Source organism: Pipistrellus kuhlii, unplaced genomic scaffold (assembly GCF_014108245.1).
Source record: "Pipistrellus kuhlii isolate mPipKuh1 unplaced genomic scaffold, mPipKuh1.p scaffold_m20_p_17, whole genome shotgun sequence".
In the NCBI taxonomy this organism is placed as follows: domain Eukaryota; kingdom Metazoa; phylum Chordata; class Mammalia; order Chiroptera; family Vespertilionidae; genus Pipistrellus; species Pipistrellus kuhlii.
In genome coordinates this window covers 14244989-14262860 of record NW_023425482.1, presented here as the reverse complement: position 1 = coordinate 14262860, position 17872 = coordinate 14244989, and positions in this window count along the sequence as shown.

The window sequence follows — 17872 nt, the reverse complement described above, 5'->3', positions numbered from 1 at the left end:
GCGATTCTTGGAGGGGAATTTTTGGCGTTAAGTGTTTATATTAGAAAAGTCTTCCAATCAATAATCAAGAACTAAAAAGAATAAAATAATGCCAAGCTAAAAAAAAAATCCATAATTCTATACCTATCACTATCTTAGCACCTATAAAAATTCTCTATAAAGAATACCAGGCTTTCTGTAAAGTGTGAGGTTTTTAATATTTCCAGAGAAAACACTCCAGTTGAAATATTCAATTTGTACAACTTTTACAGAGCTCCACTGTAAATGAGGCGTTTTCTCAGGCACAGAAAGATGAAAAGGACCTGTTTCCTGCTCCCACGTGTCTCCAAAACCATAATGTGAAGCCAGGAATTAAAAGTTAAAATTGAAGTTTAAAATACAATGGGAGTAGTTAAGCCAATGCACAGGATGGAGTGTTGAGATCAAAGAAGTCCATGATGACCAGTTTTCTTGAAACTCATTACTCATACTGTATTTTGTGAATTTTTCTTTTAATAAAAATGTCTGTATAAGTAAAGCTTATAGCTTGTCAAGCTCCAGTCACCTCTAGGACTGTGTCTGCCACAAGAGGACTATGAGAGATGAAGGAAGCATTATAAGCCCGGTTAAATGAGTGGAAACAGACCTGGAGATCCTACCCATCAAAGTCAGGGACATTTATGGGGCATCAAGGAAGGGCAGCCTCCAGCAACTGCCAGGTCCTTCCTTCTCCTGTAGGACATTCCCTCTCTGGCCTAGAAAATACAGTCTCTGAGGTGAGTGGAATTATCTCATTAAGGGGGGATGTTTAGTTATGAAGCAATTCCACTTTATTCTACTGCTTACCTGATCTTTTCCAGGAAGCCATGCCTATGAACCCATAGATTCTGGGATATTTACAACATGCAACTCTTGTCCAGGGACAGCCTGTTAAAAATAATCAATAGAGAAATAATGAATTATGTCCCTGATACAGAACTTATTTCATTTCACTCTGACCACTCTTGCAATAAGTATGGGAGGTGGGCTTTTTTATACCCATTTTAAAGAGGAGAAAATTCAAGGGCCAATAACTTAAGTGACTTGCCACTTAGATTAGCCCAAGACAGGGCTAGGGATCCCAAGACTGGCAGACTGTATTTGTATCACAAGTCTTTAAAATATATTTATTTTGAGAGGGAGAGAAACACCAATGATGAGTGAGAATCACTGGTTGTCTGCCTCCTGCATGCCCCCTACTGGAAATGAAGCCTGAAACCCAGGCATGTGCCTGTGACCAGAATAGAACCCAACCCTTCAGTCAGAAGGCCGATGCTCTACCCACAGAGCCAAACCGGCTAGGACTGTATCACAATTTTATCATAACTACACAGGCCTCTGTCATCTGCCAATGACCCACTGGCTGTGGAGCAGGAACTGAGGAGGGAGGGTCTCCTGCAGAACTGGCACTTGACTGACCGCTGTGAGGCCTCAGAACAGAAGGGGTGCATAGACGTGTTGCTACCTACTCTCCTGGAACAACTTAGTATTTGTTCAAAACTTAATGCATTTACACCCCACCCCACTGAATTTGAACAGTGTGAAAATCTGCATTAACACTTTTTACCCTTGAAATTCACTTTATAAATGTGAAGGAGATTCATTCCAACAGTTGTCTATGCATGTACAAGATTAGGGCTACCCTAGCTGTAATTTTACATGGTAGGTCTTGACATGGATGTTGGAATCATACTCATTCCAAGGATACAGGTAATAAAGAAGAGATCATATATCTTCTAGACAAAAATAACAGAAGGTTGGGGCTAATTTTGTGATATCATCTTTAACGGTCTTGGCGCCATTCACTCTGTGGAGAACTCGGGGGGACTTTTTCCCCCCTCTTGATGTGGACCATTTCATTCTGTGCTCCTTTTTCCAACCCAGTGTATTTTATAATGATATCCATCATGTCTGTTTGTCAGTTTATGGCAGCTTAAAAAAATTGCCTCAAGGCCAGTAATGAGAAGAAATCTTTCCCACTTCCTCTAGATTGTTTTATGTGCTTCACAGTTTTCTGCACCAAATAATAAAAAATAACACTGCTTTCGAAACTGTCCTTTATCTTGCCTCTTTCTTTTCTCCTTTTAATCCTTTATGGTTTATTTCTCTTTGCTTGACTATATTTATTCCACCGTGTTCTGTGTATAATTAACAAGATCTGATGGAGACTGTAAGTCTCAAAATGGAAAGTTTTTCAAAGGCCTTATTTCAGCTAGCCTGTAATCCAACATGACAAACTATCTGGAAAGATCAATGCAGATATGGATGTAGATGTAAATGTAGAAGAGATATCTATCTATCCATCCTTAAAAAAACAAAAAACAATCCAAACTTTAAGAACTATTCGTTGAGATAGAGAAATCAATATGTGCCAGGGATGAGGGTGGATGCTTAGCTGAGTTCTCAAGAAGCTGCCGGCTAACTTTAATATGGAAAGAAATCTTTCGTCTTCTCAGTTCAATACCATTAGCCCCTGGAACTGGAATGTGTCTTGGAAAGGTCAATTGTTTCTGTTATTATTAGAAATGTGTTGCTAATAATCAAGGATTATTACCAAGCTGAAAGACTTTCCTGGGTGGCATGTTTTTTTACTCTATTTTCTTAATCTTAAATCCCTGCCTATCTAAAACATCAAGATGTGGAGTAATTCCATGCTTGGCTTACCATTTAGCAGTGCTTGGCATTTCACAAAACATTTCCAGCACCATTCTATCACACAAAAGCTTTAAGCTACCTTCTGGAGTCAGCAGGCAGGTAATAAATTATTCTCAGACCAGTATTTCCTAATAAATATTCCTGTATATTCCCTTTTCTGAGAATTATCTGTAGTTAGCATGCTTCATCAACAATCGATTCTTTGTTACCCACAACTGAACAAGGGATATCCAGAAAATCAATCTTTTGTAACTGAAAATGATGAATAAACAAAACTTATTTTTATTTGCGTTAGACCTCAAGCCATGTTTACTTGAAGGAATGAAGTTGTTAGTAAACAGATGGATGGACAGATAAATGGATGAAATAGGTTTGACTAGTCTTCTAGGAGGAGCTCAGCCCTTAAACTAAATTGCAAAGCAAACAAGTACATGACAGCTCAATGCCTACCTAACACTTCTCTGTTCTTTGTTCTTTGAAGGAATAGTTGGAATCATCTTCCACCCTCATGCAGAGCATTAGTCTATGCTAAACTTTCCCTTTCCTTAAGGCCAATAGTGATATGCTCATATTCTCCCTGGGATCAGGGAAGAAACCTTATAGATTTAAATGTCTTAGATCTCTAAATACCCATTGGACTATCCGTCTTTACACTTTGAAGAAGAAAAAATGGTAAGTAGTTATGTAACTATTAAGAAAAGAGCCATGGTGTAAGGAAAATAAAATCATTTTTTTAAAGTAGTTGAATAGAAAGTTGATACAGCTACAAAATTTTAGTTTCAGATCCACAATCTCTGATTGCCTATTTAGACACAAAATGCCATTAATGCTAAGGCAGAGCCAGTGTCCTATAGAAAAATATCAATAAAAGCCCAGGCATCTAGGGGAGAATATCATTTGTCTGGATCTGGATCATTTGGCTTCTACAAAGGAAAAGAGAAGAATTTATGTCTGCCTAAGAGAGAATAATATATTGTCTGCCTAAGAGAGAATAATATATTGATACAATATGTTATCATGCCTGGCATCAATGAGAATCCTATATAATAATGAGATAATATGCAAATTAATCCTCATGCCCTCACAAGATGACTGCCTATGACCAGACCCACAGGGGGGTTAGTGAGGGACGACCAAATGACTAAATAAGCAGGCTGTGTGGGGCAATCAGGCCAGTAGGGGGCCATGAGGCTGGCAGGGGGGGGGGGCGCAGTTAGGGGTGACTAGGCTGGCAGGGGGAGCAGTAAGAGGGGACCAGACCAGCAGAGGGGGGCAGTTTTAGGGCAATCAGGCCAGCATGGGGGGGGCCACTGGGAGAAATCAGGCTGGCAGAGGAGGCAATAAGAGGCGACCTGGCTGGCAAGGTTGGGGGCAGTTAGGGAGGACCAGGCCAGCAGGTGGGGTGCAGTTGAGGTGATCATGATGGCAGGGGGGAGGCCTTTGGGGGCAACCAGGCAGGCAGGTGAGTGATTAAGAGCCAGAGGTCCAGGATTCTGAGAGAGATGTCTGACTGCCGGTTTAGGCCCTGGGATCGGGCCTAAGCTGGCAGTAAAACATCCCCTGAGGGTCCTGGATTGGAGAGGGTGCAGGCTGAGTTGAGGGACCCCACACCATGCATGAATTTCATGCACTGGGACTTTAGTATACATAATCAATCTCTCTCTCTTTCAATTGTGGCTGATACAACAAATTACTATAAACTGGTCATTTATTTCTCACAGGCTAGGCTAAGATCAAGATCAAGGTGCTGGCATGGAATGGGAGATTGAGGACAAATATGTAATACCTTAATCAATAAAGAAATTTTAAAAAAAGAAGAAGAAAAAAAGGTGCTGGCAGATCCAATGTCTGGTAAGAGCCTGCATTCTGTTTTGCAGATGTGCATGTTCTCATTGAATCCTCACATGCTCTCTGTTCTCTTCTTTTAAGGCACTATTCCATTCATGGGGACTCCTCCTTCATGACCTAGTTTCTTTCCAAAGGACCCACCTACAAATACCATCACATTAGAATTCAACACATGAATTCGGAAGGACACAAAAGGACTACTAATAATATCATATCATATCATATCATATCATGCCATATCATATATCATATTATATCATGTCATAATATAATGCCTTTACCCTCAGCTTTCAAACATCATGGGAAACTAAGCCTGCTTAATAACTCATATCTACTCATCATTTTTTAATACTTCTTTGCCTTCTCATCCTTTCCCTCTGTTATCAATCATCTATATTACACACATATGCACAAAAATTAATATTCAGATATTTTATGTAGTTCAGTAAAAAAGGAGATGTGCTTAACCAAAGGGAAGTTTGTGTGTGTATCTGTGTGTGTGTGTTTCAGTCTATAATTTATTAAAATGAATCCTATAAATAAAACCCTAATATGCAAATCAAATGAACAGTAGAATGACCAGTAACCATGATGCACATTGACCACCAGGGGGTCAGTGACATCTGTAATACTTTCAACAATAAAGATAATTTTTTTAAAAACAGTAAGTAAATGAAAATATCCACTGGACTCCACTACAGTGACTTCACTGGTAACCACGCTACTCTGATGGAGTGATGAGCATAGAAGACAAGGTGGACTGTAATGGAATTTCAGAGGAAGTGAAAACCTTAGTTCAAGCTACTCATCTAATGTGGCAAAGCTCTAGCAAGAGAGTCAAGTGAGGAGGAATTGTTCCTTTTTTGTTTGTTTGTTTGCTTGTTTCATGTAAAATATCTGAGCATATTTAGAAGCTGGTGGGGAAAATCTAATTGAGCGAGTGATACTGATGTACAAGCAAAAACAGGGTTAATGTGTAAGATGAGACACCTCACAGCACAAGTACACGGATTGGTGTTGGGTGGATAAACAGGTGGCTCCTGTAGAACAAGAGGATGGGGGAAGCACATATTCAAGTTTGAGCATTTGGGATCCAGGCATGAGTGAGCGAGCTCCCATCTGATTTTCCTCTCATTGAGAAGGGACATGGCGGTGAGGCTGACATCATGAGTACTTACTTAACTCACCTAGATTGAATTGGATTGGATTGGAAAGGGATACTGACCCAAATAAAGTAAAATAAGAAGACTAAAAAGAAACACTGAAAATGTGAAGAAGCGCCCAGAAAAAAAAAAAAAAAAAAAAAAAAAAAAAAAAGTAACTGAGCACCTTTTGAATGGCCACCTCTGAATCGTTTTTCCTGCACCCGTTCAGTGCCTCTCAGCATCGTATTTAAAGAAGTGAGGCCTGACATCGGCTAGCTCACACCAACAGTGAGACCAAAATCTTAGATGATCTTCCCCAACTGCTGCAGCTTCTACTAAAAACCAAATCAGCATTTCTTAGAGTAGCTAGTTTTGAAAGACATAGGATAAATTGTTCTCCAGGGCCTGTTTAAGAATTTGGAAAAAATAGAAGGCAATTTAAAAAGCAATAAGCTACTTTCCTTGGCAGTCTGGCCATCTAACAATGCAGCCTGCTCCCACTTTCAACTCTGCTTCCTACATCTCTGACTTTCATCGCTAAGAAACAGCATTGCACTGCTTCTCTCCAAATGAATAGAACTGGCCATGTCCAGAGTGGGACAGAGCAAATTGGAAAATACATATAAGCTTCTCTGTATTCTTCCTGATGCCTGATTAATATAATTTTCACAATTAAAACCATTTACCTTTATCCAAGAACTTAACACAAGAAAACATGTAATGAGCTTAGGTTATTAGTATGAAATAAAATTTACAAAATGTACCAATACTTATAATGCAAGTATAGCTATTAGCATTAAAATTTTAATATATTTACTATTAATTTCATTTTATGAGAAATCATACTGTTTCTCAGTAATAACATTCTCCATGTCCAACTAAATACTGATTCATAATTTTAGATAATTTCTTATATATTTGTGAATTCTGAAAAGTGGAATATAATGACTATTATTTTCAGATTTCTAAAGAAGTTTTGACAAATTTTTAAGACCCTTGGAAAACATATTATTTTCATCCACAGTAAGCTTGAACATTTTAAAAAGATATCTAATATGCACCCACTCAGCATTGTGTTGTAAATATTTTGGTTCACAGAAAGAAATTATAGATTATAATGTTAAACAAAAACAAAAAAGATAAATATAATGGACTGAAAACACAGAAACACTTGGATCCCTTCCCAAATCCCATTAAATGAGTGTAAAGCTATTCTTAGAGCTTGAGACACAGGAAATAAGAGAATAAGAGAAAGAAAAAAGATGACGATATTGGAAACTGGGAAACAGAAGAACATTTGCATTATCCAGATATTGGAAAAAGGCAGGAGAAGTGTAGAAGGGAACAGGGAAGGAAAGGATAAAGGGTGGGGCAAAAGTAGGTTTTCAGTTGTGAATACATGAAACACAGAGTTTATTTTTGTATTATTAGTTATTAATTACTAGAGGCTCAATGCATGAAATTTGTGCTAGGGGCTTGGCCCTCGAAGCCCAGGCTTCATCAGAAAGGTCCTACAGAAGTATGTTGGTCTAATTAGCATAATACACTTTTATTATTATAAATTGTACTAGAGTTCTGGTGCACGAAAATTCATGCACTGGAGCAGGGGGAGTCTCTTAGCCCAGCCTGCCCTCTCTGACGGTCTGGGAGTCATCAGGGATGGGAGGCAACCCGGCGATCAGGGGAAGGCTGTGCCCCATCACACCTCTGCTGCTGCCACTGCTGGCAGTGCAAGCCTCCGCCAGCTCTGGTAACCCAAGTCTCGGGTGGCTCTGGGTGGCTGGGAGGCTGAGGGGACAGATGGATTCCAGAGGCAGGAATGGGGGTGGACCTGGACTTTCCGTGTGCCTCTCACCTCAGTGGGCATAAGGGGACTGTGCACCACCATCTTGTGGCCGTGGGCGCTGCCATCTTTGAGGGCGTGGAAGCTAATTAGCTTATTTCCTCCTTATTGGCTGTGGGTGCTGCCATCTTTGAGGGTGTGGCAGTCAATTAGCTTATTTCCTCCTTATTGACTGTGGGTGCCACCATCTTTGCAATGGTGTGAGGGTCAATTAGTATATTTCCTCTATATTAGATAGGATTCTTTTCCATATGAACAACTGTAAACCTACTTTTGCCCCAACCTGTAGTTTCAAGTTTGGGGAGTAAGAAGAATAACCCCAAGGCTGGGGACATGGGAGGCAGGGAGTGTGCCTAGAAAATAAGTCTGCAACTAAAGACTTTAGTGAAACCCTATAGTTCAGGTATATTTTGAGTTAAATTGGCTTCTGGAGGCCTAACCACCATTTTCAGCATGTGTTTCCATAGGAAAATATGTTTCACATTAAAGCAATCTATTAATGATCGTATACTTTGAAAGCTTAAGTTTGTAACATCACAAAGCCCAGGCATTCATCAGCCAGACTGCAAAAGTTCACTCCTACAGATAAACCATTGTTCATAAATCAGGCTTAAAACAGTGGTAAAGAGGGTTCATAAGTCTTCAGCATACCTTTTCCTGCTTAGTACCTGCTTGTTGCCAGTGCTGTGGTATATACTGCTATTGCTCTTCTTACTCATGGCTTATCCCTTTGGGTAGGTTATAAGCACATGATGACCAGTGACCAGACTCACACTCCCCACCATGCACTTCGAACAGGTCTGGCACCTCACAGGCTATCCCTATACTTAGTGTTTAATTTCTGGTTGGATTCATCGCACCAGTTCCTATCAAACCCAGAATTCCTTGAGGTTTCCCCTCAAGTGCTCAGGCACATCTCTTACCTAAGATAGCTCACTTCTAAGTGGGGCCAACATGCACTGTAGTCTCATAAAGGCAAAGAACCCTGGGTTGCCCCAACTCCAGAATATGTCCCTGCTATGAATCAGGATCCCTGGGACCATCCTGGAACCACACTGCAACCACAACAGAGGGCAATGGTAAGTATGGGAACTGAAGCTATTAGGCAGTGGCAGTACAGGACATATCTGACGCTAAGAGACCAGAAAGCATTACTGACCTTTTCCAGGGCAAGCCTGGGAGTATTCTGGTTTCAAGAGCCTAAGCAGGCTGGGGGAGAGTACTAAGTATGCAAAGAGAGTCTGAGAGTCTACTGTTGCAGCTGAGGCAGGAAGAACCCATGGGAATCTGGACCTGTGGGAAGCCCCCCTGGAGATTCCTGGGCCCTGTGAGTAAGGCTTGCTCTGGGCAGAACTCCCTGTCTCAGAAGTTCTTCAGGAGCACTGTGGGAGCAAAGAGATAGTCTCATAAATTCTCACTTCATCTTGTCCTCGTATCTTTGATTTTTTCCTGCTCAGCAAGTTGCCTTCGTCTGTGCTTTGCTTGCTGCTTCATCTGCTCTCATTTCTGTTTATGTTTTATTTTACCCACTGGGGAACCCAGCGCTCGTTTTTGCTTTACACTAATCACGGTTGCCAGCTATTGACTGAATATGCTACCGTGGACAGGGAAAGGAGAATGATCTAGCAGGAACATTATAGGGTGAAGATGCCAAGAACAGCAGAGGTTGAGGATCCTGGCAATCGCACCGTGTGAGAAACTCATCACTGGTTTCTGAGGGAAGCTGCAGATTTACATGCTTCTGGCTACTTTAAAGGAATACAATCATAAATTTAAAAATCAAAATACATGCTTCACAGCATGAACCTGTCACTGAATCAAAAGAGAAAGGCACTTTATAAACACATAAAAGCCAGGTTAGGATGGTGTGGATGCCAACAATTAAGAAGGGGGGGTGGTGGTGAAATCTTTGTAAATGGTGGTGATGAAATGATTGAGTATCTCACTCACTGGATGGGGGAAGAGCAGGTTATGGCACAGGGTGCTCTCAGATTTGAACTTATATCATTTATAAAAATACATTAGTTTCCACAGTGAATCATTGACATGTTTAGTTAAGTCTGAGTTGGGGACATTTGTGGAGATTTTGAAATATTCCATACCCATCTAGAAGTGGCCAAGGATATAACTTAAAGCCCTAGTCTTGAGCATTGTGGGAGGGGAAAAAAGAGTATTATTTGGAGTTGAATTGTGACTAAAAGTTATATCTGCAGTATATATTTTTTTCACTCAGAGCCAATTTTGTATAAAAGACAATGAGTCCCAGATAACATTACAGTACAGATAATGGTCCTTTCCAGAATTTTTTCATCAACTCTTTGCTCATCTTTTACCACCTCCCTTGTTCCTCACCCTGTTCATGCATATAGTTACTGAAACAGGGATGTCCAATTGGTTAAAAATGTCTCCGAGTCACTTGGAAACAAGGCAGCCTGAAGCACTGCTGGGAAGGGAAGCTAACACAATCACGAATCACCTGGGTGGCAGGGATCGAAGCCACAGCTGAAGCACACACAGCTGCTGGAGCCCAGATGAGGAAGAGATGAACTCCTGCTGGTCCAATAGGGAGAGCCCCAGGCAATTCCTCTGGACCTTGACCACCTGCAGGGAGATCAATAGGTAGATTTGCACAACCAAAAATGTTAATTTTGAGTTAATTTATGAATGGTTAAAGAAGCTAGATGCAGTCTATTAGTGGGAAAGAAAATCAATGGAAAACATTAAACTTGTCTTCAGTATTTGAAGGACTGCCAAGATGAGAAGGATGAATATTAATTTTGAGGTCCTCCACAGAGAAGAACCAGCATGCACCAAGGGGAAAATCTGAGGAGGCAAAAATAAGCTTCACAAAATAAATTCATTTCTAACGACTTCGAATTATTTAAAAAATTGTGTTAGAAAGTCAATCTTTTCCTTCAAAAATCAACATAGAACAAACAGACCAATATGGAAAGCATATTCTCCATGAAATAGTCACTTCACCAAGAGAACTCCTGAAAAACAGAAAATGTTGACTATGTTTTTACAAACATGATTATTATAAATGTTAAAAACAACTACCCTCTTAAAATATAGAAATGCACTGCATGGTGGTGGTTCTCATTCCAAAGAAGCAAGTGAGTCCTGGAGAAGAGAAGCTCAGCCACAAGTTATTTGTGTAAGCATTGATTAATTATGAAATCCCACAACGGAATAATAAGAGAAAAACTGAATTCAGATGAGTAACAAATATGTCATCAAACGCTTTGATGACAAATCCAGTATAAATAGATTAAGCAATATGAAAGAGTACAAAGAAAGTGTTTGGCACATTTTGATGTCCCTGCTGGCACTCACATTCTTCACAACTCTCTGAAGACCTATTTCTCCATAACTAGGTTTAAGTATCATCGACAGGTATATTTCAGAAGTGTGGTAAAGGTATTGGGATTTACAAAAAACACGGTGGGTCTTATTCCTTGGGTCACCGTGCAGCTGTGATATATTCTAAGGGTAGACATTCTCTCTAATCATTTGAAACAAAGGGACAGAATCATTCATCCAACTAATCAATGTGAATCCCCTGGTTCAGAAAAGAAGTATAAATCAGCAGCTGCTCTGTGGTCAGTGTTCTACTCTACCCTCCTCCAAAACAAAGAAAGGGGGAAGTGGAACGTGTGTCAGCAGGAAAATGACTCGGGCTTTCAGATTGACAGACATAGTCATTGGGCAGCAAATTCTCCATGGCAGCTGTGCTGAGGTCAATGTTGCTGAAGGTAAGGTAGGAAGTTTGTGGGGTTTGGGTACTTTTTACTTTTTTGCCTGATGGCAGTTTGGTGTATTGCAGAAGATGCTGTTGTTTGTTAGGGAATGTGGAAGAAAAGAAAAACCATGCCAAGTGTGCCCCTGCCCATCTGGCAAGATGCACATTCACTTAAAACAAAGTATTATTCTAACTGTTTCATGTTGACCAAATGCTATAGTTTTCATGAACACCAAATAGATATCAGATACAGTGCTAAGCAGCTTCTCTTTCTCCCATTATAACTTGCCCCATCCCCGAGTCAGCAAATGACTTCATGACTTCACTCTGCCGGCGGCTTGACCCTCTGCCTCCCATCCTCTTTTCCTCCATCTGCATCCTCATACATCATGTATCCTTAGCAGTCACAGCACTGCCCCACGGAATGTTTCTGAAGTCATAATAATTTCCTATGATAATTTCTAGCTCATCAAGCCGGGGACTTTGCACGTGCAGGGAGAGGTGTTTTCTCACCCTTCTGACGGACCTGCGACATGCTGCCCCTATCACCCGGGAAGGGAAAGCTTATCAATCAGCCACTGGGAAGGCCGTCAACCTTTAGCGATTGCCTCAGATCCAGAGCTGCCTTGCCTAAGGTCATGCCCCTTCCTGGAGTGGCCTATATTTCATGACTGGTAGATGCAAGAGTTTAACATTCCAGTCCTCCAAGCTCAACTTAGGACAGTTCTGAATGGCCATTCCAGCCCAAAGCCCCCCATGGGTTCAAGCAGAAGTGTTAGGCCATAACTATAGCTCAAATTCTCCAATTCCTAATCGCCTCGCCCCCATTCCTTCAACAAGTGTTGATCTCAAGGTCAATCCTAATTAAGCATCCTGCTTGGGAAACTCTACCTCAAAAAACTCAAACAACTCCTGTATTGATCCCACTGAAGTCGCTACCCAGTGGTGTGCTGCTAAAGGTTAACACACAGCTCTTGAACGGGGGAGCCCTGATCTGTACTGTTTGTAGATCTCTGTGGTGTCAGTACTCCCACCATAGCTGATATCAAGCTACTGATGATTTATCAACCGACTCATTAAATTCCTATAAACTTAATATTATTTCTCACAAATGAGTCAGCTTTAGCACTTGGTGTCTTTAATCGATGATAGATAACATAATAATTTTTTGCTGAATTGAAGAATTAGTAACTGTCAAGCTCTTCATTCTTTATGTTTTATTTAATACTCATGGCAACCCTGTGATGTCATATTTTCCATTTTATAGACAAAGAAACAGAATTTCTGAAATGAAGTATAATAGTTGTTCCACAAAACATAGAGACATGCTCACTGTCAGAATGGAACAAAGACATCTTTTCTAAAATATGCTAGCATCCATTTACTTGTTCAATCATCTATTAATTAAAATAATTATTAATGAGTGTTCATCTTTTTACCTGCACTACTAGAATTTACTCAATCTGATAATAAAAGCAAGTGTTCCAAAGACACATTAGTAAGGAACTGGTGGGGTTTGAGGGGTGGGGAAGAGAAAGCAAGCCATTGTTAAAACTAAAATATAGGATACATATGAGGGATTGAAGGAGGAGGAAGAGCAGGCTGGGGAGAGACAGAGAGAATGATCAGGCACAGCCTTCTGCTTTTGCACTATGAGGTTATTGTTTTAGATCAACATTTAACTATTGGGTTGTATTGGATTAACCATTTAACCTTGCATATTTACTCAAGTGGTTGATCATGTTTGCTGTTATTATATCGGTACAGGTAATGCTTATGACCTTACCTAACATCCTCATAATGTTAGAAATTATAATATTAGGAAAGGAGGGGAGCAAAAAGACCTACACACAAACTTGATATAATACATGCATTCCTTTACATTGTAACTCATGATATAAGCTAGTCATTAAATCAACTTAGTATTAACCAGCATTTTATAATAAATAATAGAGCATAAAATGCCAGAATGCATCAAATGACAGTTTTATGATTTCATTTATTTACATGTACATGCACTAAAACCTATCTGTCTGTATTCATACACAGTGAAATGTGGTGAGAGGCACAAGGACATTAGCCATGGAAAGACCATGTTTTCATTCCCATCACTGCTTCTTAATTGCATTATGACCCAGAGTGAAAATCTGTGTGGATATCTGTGGAACCCTCAGATTTAGCTTGACGACTGTTTTGAAGATTCAACCAATTCACAGAGATCCTGGAACTGAGTAGTTACTCAGTAAATGGCGATGAGGTTTTATAGAAATTATCCATTATGTATGAAGATTTTGCCTTTTATGTCCCAAAATTTTAAACACATAAAAGATGCAGTGCTGAAGAGAAAGAACACTATGAGAAACTGTACATGGGAGGTTTTCTTATTGAGCGTTAAAGACATCCTGGGGTTGGCAAGAAGGCAATTCAGTGGAGTTACCAACACAATGCAGGGTGTTGCCCATTGACAATAAGGAAGTGGAAACAAGCCCCATCTAAGTGACCTCTCCCCTGATTTCTCTGAATTTTCTCTTCACCACCACCTCACTCTTAGCCTTCCCTCTTTTAAATATTTAGACATTTGGGAGAAACCTTCCATTTCTACTTTTTGAATGACAGAGAAAAAGAACAAAAGATACAGATGTCATCATTGTGGGTTTTCAGAAAGTTTTCTGTGAAGGCTGTTTCTAGATACTGACAAAAACTGTGTCACCAATAGGTGGCTTACACTTCAAATCAAATGAAGTTTGAACTTTTGGAAATTGTTATTTCCTGTTATAAAATTAAAACAAATCAAACCCTAACGAGAGAGAGAGAGAGAAAGAGAGAGAGAGAGAGAGAGAGAGAGAGAGAGAGAGAGAGAGAGAGAGAGAGAGGGGGAGAGAGAGAGAGAGGGAGAGAGAGAGAGAGAGAGATTGCTTAGGATCATAGTATCAAATTCTTCTTTTAAATTTAGAAATTTAAAATACTTTTAAAAGTTTGGGGAAAAAATAATTTTAGAAAAAAGCCCTGACCAGTGTGGCTCACTTGGCTTGGGCTCATCCTAGCACATGCCTGGGTTGTGTGCCTGACCCCTAGCAAGGGGCAGGCAGGAGGCAGCCAATGATAGTCCACTCTTCATTCAATATTTCTCTTCCTCCCTCTCCCTTGCTCTCTCTCTCTCCCGCTAAAAATAAAATTAAAAAAATTAAAATAACTTCAGAAAAAAATTAAGAAAAAAATCTAAAATATAGAAAACTTTATAAAACAGAAGTCTTTGGTGTGGAGCAGAGGAAGAAATGCATAATAGGCAAATACTAATGTCTAACAATAAACTGCAGTTAAAGAAATATTAAGTACACAATTTGGTAAGATGTATTTTAAAGGGGAAAAAAATATTAAGACTTTTAAGGTATTTTCTTATTCCTTAACTGACATCAGGTCTATATTTCTTAAGCTAAAGGAAAACAGACATATTTCATGTCAAAATTGCAAAACAACATCTACTCATCTAGGAACTGACTCCATATGGCACTTTTAAATACAAATTGAAATACTTGGGTGAGGGGTCAGTTCACCAGGGAAGAATTAAATGATCCTTGCCTTCTCTGGGATCTCACGGGGAGAGTGTTACTACATGTGGGGGCAGCTCTAATTACAAGAAATAATTGCAGGTGAAGACAAGGCAGTTCCCTATCTCAGATAATAAATTATCCTGAGAGACAAGGACACCCAGTGCAAAACGCTAATGCGTCCATCTCCAGGACATTGCTAGGACATGCCATGTCCACGAAATAAGCCCAAGGAAAAGCATGTTTAACAAATACTTAGTAACAGGAGCTAGTGGGTCCATCTGCAGTAGAGTTTTAATCAGTAAACATACAGTAGATGAATACCCACATATGGACTTATTTGCCAATAGTGAGTAAAAGCCTCTAAGAGCAGAGTGAATAAGCTGTGATGGGACAGGACAGGCAGGGCAGAGCATCTTTCCTAAATGCCACCTACCCTGAGTGCATATTCCAGGTCTGAGAAGCACTTGTCAGGTGTGTTGTATAAGTCTTAGTGACTAATGAATGCTCACTGTTAGTGATTCCTTATTCCATTCGTCTTTGAGACACCTTAGAATTACCTGGAGAGCTTTAAAAATATGGATCCCAGGTTCTGCTCTCAATGACAGTAGCCTGGGAATCAGGATGCTTTAAAGCTATCTATGCCATTCTAATGTACAGACAAGGTTTGAGAACCACCACTTTACGGGCACTTAAGGCATAACTGCTCATCTGTCCCCTTACATCTCACTGATTCGGGTAACATGTGTTGCCCTGGCTCCCTCGCTCACTCATTCCTTTGCAATTATTTCTATAAGCCTAGGAGAGGTGTGACACTCCCAACTACGAAGCAATTTCTGATGTTTGGCCTTCTCTGGTCCCAATGATATCACCATTGAGCCAATGTTCTATCATCCTTGGAGGGCTCCTGCCATAAACCCAGCCTTCCAGGAAGTCATACTCTACCTACTGCCACTGTCTTCTAGCCCCCATCACTGTCTAAAACCTCCCATGAACTGTCAGCACAGTCTGCAGGCCCTGGTACACAATTCTCCACAGACATTTTGCTTGAAAACAGCCCATGAAGCAAGCTGGTATTTAGATATTCAGGAGAAATCCCATGATATTCCCAAATACCCCCTTATTATCCTCCACACCTATTTAAAAGCACAGCCTATATTTCACTGTAAATGTCCTCTCTGTTCTGATGAATCCCCAGTTAATTCTTGTCTTCTCACTTCTCTTTATTCTTCCCACCTATTTTATGGGCACATATATCCCTTATAATCCAATCTCAAGAGTAATTCTGCTTCTGGAGGCTTAGCTATAGAAATGCACATACGTTTGCATAATGTTATATATTCAAGGATACTCACATGCAATGTTGTTTAGCACGAGCAAAGAATTAGCAAACACCTAAGTGTCTCTCAATAAGACAATAGTTAATAAATCAAGGTGTCCCCATCCTATGCAATGTTATTAATGCTAAAAGGAAGAAGGTTTATCTGTTTGTATATACACAGAAAATTTCTAGTATATATTTTAAATAAAAAAGAAAGCAAGTTGCAGAATAATACCTATAGTATGCCCCATGATGTAAAAAATTCATTGTCTATATTAAAACTAAAACACATGAATATATAAATATACACATATATGTGCATGTGTATAGAAAAACACATAGCTACACATACAAATACCTAAAAAAGAGGCATGGAAGAACCCTCCATGCTACTGCTAATAGTGATTAGAATGGGGAGGACTGCAGAGTTGAGAATGGGGTGGGGTGAAGGAAAATGTACACTTCTACTTTAATCACCTTGATAATACTGACATTCTTCACACATATTTATGGACTATTTTAATTAAATGAGATCATTGCCACAAGATATAGTAATTAGGTCACTAGTAAACTGGGCAAGATATTTAGTGCAATGTTGGGGTTAAAGATCAAAGATAATGGGTGATGGGGAGAACCTCTCCAAACCAGTTTATTGTATCAATACTATTTTATTAGAATAAATCAACTGTCACACACGCAAAGGTGGACCAAGGTTTAATGGAATATGAAGTTTATATAATTTGGGAATCTCTTTTAAAAACACACACAGAAAACTATTACTATAAAATTATCTATAATAATAAAAGCATAATATGCTAATTAGACCAGACATCCTTCCAGATGACCTTCTGGACAAAGTCGGGGCTACGAGGGAAGCCCGGGTCCCAAGTGCCTGCCAGTGGCCAGAGGGAAGCCCGGGTCCCAAATGCCAGAGGAAAGCAGGTGCCAGCAGTCAGAGTAAAAAAAGGCCTACTCTTGCATGAATTTTCGTGCATTGAGCCTGTAGTATTAGAATAAGAAATCACAGGGGGGGAAGGCAAAAAAAAAAAAAAAAAAAAAAAAAAGAATAAGAAATCACAAATATCAAAAAATCAGAAAACATCGTATTTTATTATATGCCTAACACACTAGCAATAATTTTCTAAATGTTAGCATCTGGCTCTGGGCATTTCATGCCTTTCTTCTTTTACAACTTATGGTATCCAGAGCTACAGTATGCTGCCCTATGACCACGAAATCTCTGATCCTGTGTTTTCATAGCATGATGCAAGGTGGGTCAGCACAGTGGGTGGGAAGAATATTCCTGGAAGACATTCCTACACTAGTATGGCTAGCAATAACTTAATTAGGCATAGAAGTGACTGTGACTGCAAACTAAACAGCATATGATATTAACCTCAGCCATATGTACCTCTAAATAGATTTCTTTTTTAGCTGGTTTTCCAAAATGCTCATGACCTTTCCAACACTCTGTGACAGGAAGAGAAGTATGCCAATGAATGAGACAAGATTGTGTGTGAGAGAGAAAGATCAAGAATAACCTTGAGAATATTAAGATCAGGACAGGGGAAACTATCATGAATATATGTGGAAGACTTGGAAATGATCAAAAATGATAACATGACATTTTGTCTAACCTCCAGGGTGAGTGTGAAAATAACCCAGACATATTGGTGGTATCAGAGATCTTGTCTAGTAGCTCAGCAGCTGTGATATTTCAAGGTACCACATTCCTATGTATTCTCTCTATCA